This window comes from Eublepharis macularius, chromosome 13 (genome assembly GCF_028583425.1).
Source record: "Eublepharis macularius isolate TG4126 chromosome 13, MPM_Emac_v1.0, whole genome shotgun sequence".
Taxonomy (NCBI): domain Eukaryota; kingdom Metazoa; phylum Chordata; class Lepidosauria; order Squamata; family Eublepharidae; genus Eublepharis; species Eublepharis macularius.
The window spans coordinates 21,764,216-21,776,171 of record NC_072802.1 but is presented as its reverse complement, the minus strand read 5'-3'; positions in this window follow the sequence as shown (position 1 = coordinate 21,776,171).

The window sequence follows — 11,956 nt, the reverse complement described above, 5'->3', positions numbered from 1 at the left end:
GCTTGAAGCCAGCTGGGTGACCTTGAGTTAGTCACAGCTTCTAGGAGCTCTCTCAGCCCCACCCACCTCACAGGGTGTTTTGTTGTGGGGATAATAATGACATACTTTGTAAACTGCTCTGAGTGGGTGTTAAGTCATCCTGAAGGGCGGTATATAAATTGAATGTTGTTGTTGTTATAAAATATAGACCTTAAAAATGTTGGATACAAAATATGAAATACATAGCTCTTTAAAGATTATTAATATGAAATTTTAGGTATAATAATTAAGGAGAGGGAGAGGAGAAATATTGCAGAAGTTAGTTGTGCTACCATATATTCTAAATATTCTTTTTTGTTGCAGCTTAAATTTAGTATTCTGTATATAAGTATATAAGTATTCTGTATATAGATTTCTATGAACTTTCTATTGTTATTTGTATTTTTCTTTTCAAATAAAGTTCTAACAATTTAAAAAAATATCAAGTATACCAGATTTGAGGCCCAAATGACACATTACATTTTGGAATGTGGCTCAGATGGTTAAAAGATCTTTTGCCCAAGTACGAGACAGCAAGATGGTAATATGCACGAATACAACCAGCACTGCCAGTGCATATGTGCCAACACTGTGAGCTGGGACTGAGAGGTAACTCTCAGAAAACAAACTTTTTCCTAACGCTGGCTCACGAAAGCCCATTCCACTCTGAGCTTCATTCATAACTTACCACATGATCTGTTGTTTGTGTAGACCAGGCCTTAGAATCAACTGGTATGAGTAATGGATCTGGCATACAGGGACTTTTTCATAAGAAATTCATGTTTGCTCCAGTCTTGAAGCTGCAATGGTCAGTTCTCGCCTGCTGGAGTTGCAGCCATAATTGCATTCATCTCTCCCGTCTGGGCCTCCAATGCCAGTTCTCAGGCTTCCTTGCCGGACTGATCTAATGGTCACACATCTCCTTTCCCCCTCCAAAATGCTTACTTTCTGCCTTCATGATTCATTATCAACAAACATTTCTAGTCAAAAGTAAAGAGAGACCAAACGCCATTCGTCTCAGATAATGGAGCCATGACTTCACTTCTCTATGTCTCTTTGTGCTCTCTTTCTGCATCCAAAGTGTTGGCTCTTTCACTGGGGGCTGGTTTCAGCTGGTTAGTTCCTTTTGGAATCAGTCACAGAGTCACTCAGCATTTGCCCAGGGGGAGTCTGCTTCCCCCTTTCTCAGAGACCACGATCCAGGAGCTTTTTTGTGCCAGTTACATCGTATGAAAACTTTTTGAGTGTGTAGCTGAAAGGCCTTTCCAGTGGATTGGTCTACTATGCTGTGACTGTTTGGCACCCTAGGCAAATTGCTTCACGTCTGCCCCGTTTCCCTATGGGGGAGATGCCCCAATCAGGCCTGTCTCACTGGGGCTGGGGCTACAGCTTGCCACCAATCTAGGGTTGCCAGCTCCATGTTGGGAAATTCCTGGAGATCTCGGGGGGGGGGGGGTGAAACCTGGAGAAACTGGGGTTTGGGGAGGGAAAGGACCTTGGCATGGCATAATTCCATAGAGCCCACCCCCCAAAGTAGCCATTTTCTCCAGGTGAACTGATCCCTGTGGCCTGGAGACTAGTTGTACTTCCGGGAGATCTCCAGCCACTACCTGGAGGCTGGCAGCCCTACACCAACCCTGGACCTGGTAACTGGGGAAGGCCTGTGCACCATTCAGGTGCATTGGTGCAATGATAACCAGGACTTCCACTTTCTGTACACTACGCTCCCACTGCTCCTGGGTCCGGTGATGGTAGAAGGCTCCATTTGCCCACCTGCTCCTGGGGTGCATGGGTGCTGCATGGTAGCACCTGGGGCTGTCATTTTCCATGTGCCATGATGTCACCACCTGTCCTGGACTTGGCAATGGGGAAAGGCCCTGAGTGCCTGCTGCCTGAATGCACCGGCATTCATGTGGTGGCTTCCAGCTGATCCTGTAATGCCACAGGAGGTGGTCCTCCATCTGGGGCACAGATAGGCACTCTGGCACGAAGAGGGTGGTCCAGCACTGAATGTGAGTTAGTATAGTGGTGAAGGGAAGATATTTGGGAGGTCCTGGACAAGTGAGATTGGTTAGAACAGTTGAGGAGATAAGTGTAATATAAGTAGATAACAAACTTGCTTTTAAAAAAATGTAGCTGATGTGGCTCTCACTGTATTGTTTTGAATATGTGGGACAATGAGATACTTATGGCTCGCTGTGCATTTGGAAAGGGGGCTATCTAGTGCATGATGGGGAGATGGAAAAGCTGCGGGCGGGGGGGGGGAAGGTCCATGAAAAATTTGCTGAAGTGTGAGAACTGCTCCTGTCCATTAAGTGAGGTGGAAACTATAGAGCATATGTTTTTTAGCTACGCATATTTAGAGCCAGTTTGTTGTAGTGGTTAAGAGCACGGGACTTTAATCTGGAGAGCCGGGTTCGATTCCCCACTCCTCCACTTGAAGCCAGCTGGGTGACCCTGGGTCAGTCACAGCTTCTAGCTCTCAGAGCCCCACCCACCTCACAGGGTGTTTTGTTGTGGGGATAATAATGACATACTTTGTAAACCGCTCTGAGTGGGTGTTAAGTCATCCTGAAGGGCAGTATATAAATCAAATGTTATTATTATTATTAAAGGGAAGCACGTGATGAGATGGCCATACCATTATTAGGTAAAATTTCTGGCATCACTGAAAAAGCTAGACTTGATTACCTTCTGTCTGATAAGAATACCAAGATTACCTATCAAGTAGCCAGATATTGTTTGATGATACTCAGGTCTTGGAAATCATATTGCACTGTAACTAGATCAACTCCAAATTGTTTTATTTGTTCTATTCTAGGCTTTGAACTTTCTTTTTAGTGCAATGGTGTTATATGGTTGGTCAAATGTCCGTAAATAAATAAATGAATGCTATTATATTTTATTTATTTACTTCATTTGTACCCCACATTCTCCCCAATGGACACCCAAAGTGGCTTACAGTATTTTCTCCTTCTCCATTTTATCGTCACAACAACCCTGTGAGGTAGGTTAGGCTGAGAGAGTGTGACTGGCCAAACATCACCCAGGAAGCTTCTATGGCAGAGTGGGGATTTGAACCTGGGTCACCCAGATTCTAGTCCAAGACTGAAGTCACTATGCCGTGCTGGCTCTCTAGAGGATTTATATCCTGCCGTTACAAGGGCATTTGAGATGGTTGCCATCACAAGCATAAATATTACATTATTATAATGCAACTTTAAAAATTGAAAATGGCAGCCAATAGTGGAATAACAACATTTTTTAAAAAAACCCAAAAGAAGCCATAAAACTTGAAAACCGAGTGGGCATCGAACCATGGACTCCACAGAGTGGGACTTCATGGCTTCCTGCTCCTGCTGCAGCTCCTGAATTTTGCTCCTGGGGTCAGTGGACCCACATGGGGAGCGAAGTGAGAGCTTCACAGGGAGAATGGAATCAGCAGAAATTGCTGCCCCCTCTTCCACAAACAGGGGTGCCATTCCATTCAAGGAACGTGGCAATAAAAGCATCAGAGAGTGTGTTTTAAAAAGACAGAGAATAATGAGTATCTAACAGGATTAATAGTTAAGAACAACAAATATTGTGTGTAAAGTGCCATCAAGTGACAGTCAACTATTGGCAACCCCCAGGGTTTTCAAAGCAAGAGACTAACAGAGGTGATTTGATTGCCTGCCTCTGCATAGCAACCCTGGACTTCCTTGGTGGTTTCCCATCTGAGTACTAATTAGGGCAAAACCAGCTTCACTTCCGAGATCTAGATGAGATCAGGCTAGCCTAGATCATCCATGTCCGGGCATGCAAATAATACAGAAGACAAAATTAAGAGAGCCACAAATAATAACATGGAATCTGCTCCTGATTTTGTTCTTCTCAGTGGTACGAAATTGGGGAAGGAGGATAGTCAGGAAATGTTGTCCCAAGTCTTCATATTAGTCTTGCCAGTCATCTGACTGCTACTCCAGCTGTTATTCCATAGGAAATGTATTTTCAGGAGGATAAGTTGGTATTTCACTTTGAAGGAAAGTAACAGGTAGCGTGGTCTGTTCTGATCAGCACAAGAGGGTCGTAAACATAATAGCATCCCTGTTGGGACCAACTGTATAAGGCTATTCCATTTTTGTTGCACTTTCATATATGCGGTGCTCCGGTTCTGGAGGATTTACCCCATGACATTCTTTTCTGTCCTCTCTACACAGAGACTAGAGCCAAATTTATGGCTGCGTTTTTGAAGGGCTTAAACTCTTACATGGAAGCAGTGAAGCTGACTTTCCTTCTTTTGGATGCAACCCATTTGTATCATAGAGAGCGTTGTGAGAGAGTGGCAGCCAGAAGGGGAAAAAACCCAAAGCCACATCCAAGCGATGTCATGTTTTAATGAGAATTTTGAGACTTGATTATTTTAGTGCAATATCTATGGTTTATGTTTTTCTTTTTCTTTCAGTTCACTGTGCTTGATTTTGGCTACACAGAATAAATGCACCTTGTACAAGGTTATTGTAATTCTGGACAAAAAAAAATCAGATGAATGTCGCCAAATGTACACCATTTCAGCAATGAGAATGGCTGTAGAATCTTATTTGCCATACTGCATTTAGGGGTACATTCTTCTCTTAAAGGCTGTGCTCAAGAGAGCCCCTACAAGACTGGCTGTGCATTGCACCAGTTAGCTAGCTGCCCGAATGGCGTGAGCCCATTTCCCCCTCCCTCTCCAGAACAGTTTTCAACTTCTTTAAAAAGTATTTAAAATTAATTTGTTTTTAAAATGGTAAGGAACGAACTTTCCATTGGATGACTGTACAGGGCATACTTTAAAAAATTGAAAAGGTGGGCAACCTACCTGAAGCACCTTAAGAAAGACCACTGAAATAACATCCAGTTTCTTAATCAGCAGGGCTCATCTTGAAGGACAACGTGCAGGAACTCAGTTCCGGTAGTTCTCCAAAAAGGTTACATGTCAGGTGGCCCCGCCCACCTGATTTTTGCCCATTTTGGGCCCATTTTGGCCTGGATTGGGGCCAAAATGGCCCAATTTGGGCCCAAAATGGCCAGGATCAGGGCCCAAACAGCCAGGATTTGTCCCAAAACGGCCAGGATCAGGCCTCTGACAGGTGGTGAATCACTCTCCCGCTCAGCAGTGGCCCAATCCTGACCATTTTGGGTCCCTTTTCGGCCATTTTCAACCCCTTTTTGCCATTTTGGGCCCAATTTCAGCCCTGAATGGCCAGGATTGGGTTCAAAACAGCCAGGATAGGTGATGTCAGGGGGTGGGGCATATGCAAATCAGTTATGCTAATGACACACTTCAGGTGATGGCAAGGGGCATGGTATATGCAAATGAGTTGTGCTAATGAGTTCCTGTAGCTCTCTTTCTACGAAATGACCAGTTAATCAGTATGTCTGCAGTTGATATTCAGAGCATGGTACACGCTCATCTGGAAAAATATATATTGTGCCTCTTGTTTTAGTACAATCCATACACAGCCTGACACCCTTTCCCTTTTTCTACTCCCCAAAATGGCAAGCTACAGAGTTCCCTTCTATTCACTTTTAACTGTTCCCACTCGCCTCCCTTGATTACCAGTGAAATGGTTACAGCTGACCATCTGTTGGCCTGAACCTGCCACTACAGGATAATCCATCTGCCACCCTTCCTAAATCAGAACTGGAAGCACCAAAAATCTAACAAAGGAAGGTCATTTATTAGAGCAGCAAGCTTCAAATCAGTTTTCTCACTGGATAATCCATTTAAAGCAGTAATTACAGTTTTATACTTTGTGGAACATTTTGACTGATGCTTTGAAGAGTTCTTGTTTGAGGAAGAAAATACGGCTTGGTTCTCTGCCACATTTGCAGTCTTTGGAAGCATCCCCACATGGTTCTGATCGCATTGTAAAGTAGATCTCTTCTTGACTATTAATGCTAAGAAACTGGCTCCATCATACGGAGGTTAAGGGTGGCTTTCATAGGTGGAAAGATTTAGGCTGGAGTGGGGTTCATTAAAGGGTAGTGAGTTGTAAACTGTTTAATGTTTGTATCCTTTTTACTGTGGGGGATCATTGTTTGGATTTATTGCCTTAAACACCAAAATACCTCCTGGCCAAACCAGCTCTGATGCAGAGTTCCATGAACGGAACTCTGAAAAGTTTTTTCATTTAAATGGCAGGCATGTGTGGCAACTCTATTCAGATGGGGGCCTTAATGCAGGAGGAGAGACTATTTTCTGAACCTGATATGGACTTGCTATTTGCTTCATTGGGAAAGCATGGGGGTTAATACAGGGAGTGGCAAGAATGAACCTTTTCCCTTCTCCAGCATTGTGGGCCAGACTAAGAGCATCTTTCTACACAAGACATTTTACATGGACGTTCAAGTGTAGGGAGATGCAATGTTAGCTGGGAAGCATAGTTTTAAAAGACAAAGCTAGCAGAGATGGCTCCTCAGAGGGTTTGTTAATTTCATCTTCACCTCCCAGAAGGCTCTGTAAATTTCATCTTCACCTCCCAGAAGGCTCTGTAAATTTCACCTCCCCTTAGGGGCGGCTAAGATGAAATTAACAAACCCTCTGAGGCATGATCTCCACTGGCTGTGTCTTTTTAAACTTTGCTTCCCAGCTAACATTGCATCTCCCTGCACTTGAGAGTCCTTGTGTTAAGATGTCTTATGTAGAGAGACCATGAGTGCCACTAAAGCTGCTTTTTTGAGCTCAGTTGTATTCTAGGTCTGTTTCCCCACAATGGACTTGCTCCACCCCAGCTCTTAAACTAGGTCGGGGTTCTTTGGAGCATCCACACAACATTATCTTCCATCTCTATCACCTTCCGCAGTTTCCCCTAATGAGCTCCATAACTTCCGGAATGTGTTTTGGTCCACGATATTTCCTCAATCATCAAAGTCAAAATGGGTTTGCCCACATTGTGGAAAGGAAGATGTAGATTTCTGCACCTTCCCACACAATGTCCCCTCTCAATCGCCGCTGAAAAGCTTTTTGCCAACTTTTAAAAAAAAAGTAGGAATAGAGTTGGATCGAGACAAAATTGGCAATTTCCACCAATTCCTCATTTCCATTGCAGATGTCCCTCCTCATGTTATTCCTCAGGGTCAAATATTGACCAGGAACAACATTTTACGACTCTCCGCAGGCTGCAGTGAGGGAGGGAGGAGGCAGGAAAGTTCCATTCTGCCCCTGGAAAGTTTACAGTGAAATCCTAAGCAAAGTTACTCCAGTCTAAGCCCACTGAAATCAATGGGCTTAGACTGAAGTAACTCTGCTCAGGATTTCACTGTTAGTCTGACTCCAATTCAAATCGATATAACACAATAGCAATATACCTACTATCATTTTTTTTTTAAGCCGGGCAAAAAACCTACCAGTGGCAGAGGGCGGGGAATGGTGGGAGAAAGGGGGTAGGGAAGCAGGAACTGAGGACCATCCAGTGTGACTGCTCTGTTGTGGCATTCACTGGGACAGAGGGTTCATAATAGGGCATCATCCTTTCGTGAAAGTAGTCCCCCCTTGCAGGCCATCATTTGTAGTGGTGGGTCGTAGCCTTGATGTCCAGACATACATCTATGCTACATGTATATTTCTATTCACGATGTGGCAGAGGACAGTGAATACCATCTTTAAAAATTGCAACACTCCATTTGGAAGCATATAGTACAACGTTGCTTTGTGGCTGCTTCATAAACCATTCATGATGTCCCCGCATGTTTCTCTGAAATGTTGTCTGATCAGCCTGTCGTTTGATCTACAGCAACCATGCAAGGACTTTCTTAAGCTCAGGATAGTTCTTGACTTGGGCTTAACAGGGTTGGTATTCCTGCTTCCTGAAATCACCAGCTTTCTCAGTGAGCTTTCCATTTTATTCGCTTTAAGTTTGGGTGGGAAGGGTGAAGGCAAAAGGGTAACACCGTTGTTGGCAGAGCACCGGAGGAAGTCACCACAGACTAGTTCTCATAGAGGCAGTAAACCTTAAAGCCAACATGATTGGATGCTCCTCCCTACAACAAATTCCCTGCTTGTAGAAAAGGAGCATGTCAGGGAGATTCCTAAGCTAGAATCCTTTCCCTGGCATCTAAGGTGCTGTGTGGAGGGAGCCTTGTAATGGAAGAATATGCAATCACATGAATTCCAAGAGGCAAGCTTAACTGGTACAGTCCGGACAAAGTTTCAGCACCTCAGAGAAAACCAGCATGAGAGCATGAAACTGGCCATTTTTAGGTGAAGGTATGATTTTTTCCCTTCTTCTAGCAGTAGTTTGAAAAGGACCTGATTAAATATCTGGAAAGGATAGTTTACACTAGCAATGAAGCAAACTATTGAGCCTCTCTGTGGTTGTTTCCGCTGGGGCAAGTAAGGTTCCCTTTGCCTGTTCTCCATATGAAAACCTATAGGCTTCTCCAGCACCCAGACCTGGGCCGTTTCTACACGGCGTACCTTATTCTGCAAAACAGCGAAATCTCGCATGAAATCCCACGAGAAGATGCTGTTATCGCGTCTTCTCGCACGATAACAGCGTCTTCTCGCGAGATTTTGCTATTTTGCAGAATAAGGTAAGCTGTGTGGAAACAGCCCTGGATAGCCCTACTAAGCCTGATCTTGTCAGATCTCAGAAGCTAAGTAGGGTTTGCCTTGGTCAGTAATTGGATGGGAGACCTCCAACAAAGAACAGGGTTAGAATTGTAGAGTTGAAAGGGACCTCTAGTCCAACCCCCTGCCCAATGCAGGAAATTCACAACTACCTCCCCCCCCACCCCGACTGCCCCAGTGACCCCTGCTGCATGCCCAGAAGATGGCAGAACACTTTCAGGATCACTAGCCAAACTGGCCTGTGGAAAATTGCTACCTGACCCCAAGGTGGCGATTGGCATTACCTTGAGCATGTAAGAAGGGTCACAAGAACTAAGTACTGATGTAACCCTTCCTGCCCTCCCCCTCATGATCTGCCCAGGTTCACAGAATCAGCATTGCTGTTAGACGGCCATCTAGCCTCTTCTTAAAAACCTCTAAAGAAAGAGAGCCCATCACGTCCTGAGGAAGCCTGTTCCACTGAGGGACCGCTCTGTCAGGAAATTCTTCCTAATATTTAGCCAAAAACTGTTTTGATTTAATTTCAAGCTATTGGTTCTGGTATGACCTTCTGGGGCAGTGGAAAACAACTCCGCACCATCCTCTATATGACAGCCCTTCAAGTATTTGAAGATGATTATCATCTCACCTCTCAGTCATCTCCTCTCCAGACTAAACATTCCAAGCTCCTTCAACCTTTCCTCATAGGACTTGGTCTCCAGACCCCTCACCATCTTTGTTGCCCTCCTCGGGACATGTTCCACCTTGTCTATATGGGCACGAACCACATAATGAACCAAAGAAACCCATGAACCACCCAATCATCCATTCACGATCTGGTGGTTTGTGAGCGTCCATGGCCAACGAACCAGCATTCGTTACAGGCGTGGTTCGGTGCATTCTTCCACGCCAGACAGTCAGGCACCATCAATCAATTCCCTTGGAAATGGAGCTGGGGGAATGCCTGAACTCTGTCTGTGCTCCTTCTGTTGCCCTGGAAACCCGAATGGAAGCCCAGCTTACCTTGATCGTCAGGTCTTCCTTCCAACCATGAAGCTGCAAAGTGGTTACAACCTGGGAGAAGACACCCAGGGGAGGGAGGAGGGAGGGGGTGTTCTGTAGCCATGGGCACTCCGATCTCATCCCTGCAAACCCTGATAGGCAGCTCTGAGAGCCAACCACAGACCTCCTGTGTTGCTCAATGGGACCTCAGCTTATAAAAAGCACTGGGCACCCAGGCGAGCAGTGGAGTGTGACAGAGCTGTTGCTTGCTACTTGCTAGCCTTTGGGGAGAGAGACAGAGAGAGTTTAATTGGAGCTTGGATCCCTATTGCAATCTTGACCAAACTTGGGTAATGGCTGGAGGAGAGCTTGTTAAACAGTCCCCAGGAATATGGGCTCTCTAATTCCAACAGGGACCGTTCTGACGCCCACGAACCATGAACCTTGAAGCGGTTCGGCAACAGGAAAAGTTTGTTGCGGTTCGCTGGTTCGGGTTCGTCATCAGCACTGAACCATGAACTGCCGATTCATTACATTTTTTCAGTTTGTGCCCATGTCTAGTCTATATCCTTCTTAAATTGTGGTGCCCAAAACAACACAATACTCTAGGTGAGGGTTGCAGAGGCAGGCAATGGCAAACCACCTCTGTTATTCTCTTACCATGAAAACCCTTCCAGGAGTCGTCATAAGTCAGCTATGACTTGAGGGCACTCTCCACACCACAGGTGTCCCCAACAGGACAATAAATAAGGATCAGGGAGATGTGAGTTCAAAAACCCCATTCAGCCATGAAGCTTACTGAGTGACCTTGGGCCAGTAATTCAGGCTAACCCATCTTGCAGGATTGTTGTGAGGACAAAATGAAGGTGGGACTAACTATGCATGTCACCCCAAACTCCTTAGAGGAAGAATGGGGTGAGAATTAAATCACTAGGGGCAAAAACGTTCAACAACCACTCCTCTATGTTGGTTCAACACTAGTTAAAAAGTGCCTAGCAAGACACATTCAGCCACAGGATCAAACTAATGACCTTCTGGTGGAATTTGCTCTTGGAGTCTCCCTTCCTCCGCATGGGTCTTTCTGCCGTTACCTCCTCCCTCCCCACTCCTTTCTGCCTGAAGCACACAACTTGTTTATGATTTTCCACTCTCTCATGACATCTTTTCAATGTCTGTCCTTTCTGTCTGCTCCTTTCTGTTTTGATGCCCATTGGCTGCAGTGCCTGAAGCCAGAGGAGGGGCAGGCCCATGGAGTCATCTATAATAACTGCTCTCTCTGTTTAGAAACACTTCAGCAAACTCCATCAGGACATGCATGACAACTGCCACTCCTCTCCTTTGCTGTACCCGCGGTTGGATCTAAAGTCAGCTGATCTCCAGAGCTGCCCGGATCAGTGTGGGGAAGAACCGTCCCAGGTGCGAAAGATCCTTCTTGTGAATGAGACCAGCGTACAAAGCCTCCACCTTTCACTCGGACTAGAAAGGTACCAGAACAGTCTCGAGGCAGGGAATTGTCCTAGGGTTGCCACCCCGTCGGGATTTATATAGACTATTCATGTTTCGGGCACTTGGTCCTTCAAAAAATACCTGTTATTACGAATGGCGGGTTGTTCATATTTGGGGCAGAGTCAAAATAGTGTGTGCCTGAGATAAGCTGGTCACTCTAACATCTGATATTTTATTTGAGGATAAAGGTTGCTTGTGGTGGCAAAGGGGAAAAAAGCTAAAATGCTTTAAAAATGGAGATGAATAGATTATTTGTAGAAATATGTTTATGTTTATATATCTGTGTTTATATATCTGTTGCTCAGTTGATTACTTGAGAGATCTGATTAGAAGCTAGTGAAAACTATGAGCCATTTTTGCCGTGCTTTCTCTGAAACATTAGATTGCTGTGTAGGAGATAATGAGGTATAGCATGGCTCTACCTAAAGAATGGAGTCCAGGCACATGAGGCAGGTGTACTATTGAAGCTAAGAGGGTCAAGCCCGGTAATGTTCCTAGTTGGAAGACTGCCTGGGAAATGCAAATAAGATATTCTGATTCATTTGGAGGAAAACTTGCGCATCAATGCTAAAAATCGTTAGTAAAAGGAAAAAGATTTATACAATCTGAAGAGAAACCAGAGTATTTCGTATCATTTGTATGTTTATTTCGTATGCAATAAACATGACAAAAATTAAGAATTAATTTTATCAGTTCTCTTTTTTACATAATTTGTCATAGAGGAAACTGACTTTTTAAACTGGCTTCCAATCCAGTGTGAGAAACAAAATAGCTTAATTATCCTGTTGGGTGATCTATGCCAGGAGACAGACGGAGAGTAACCCAATTCTCCTAGACTAGTCAGCAGCTCCTGATACC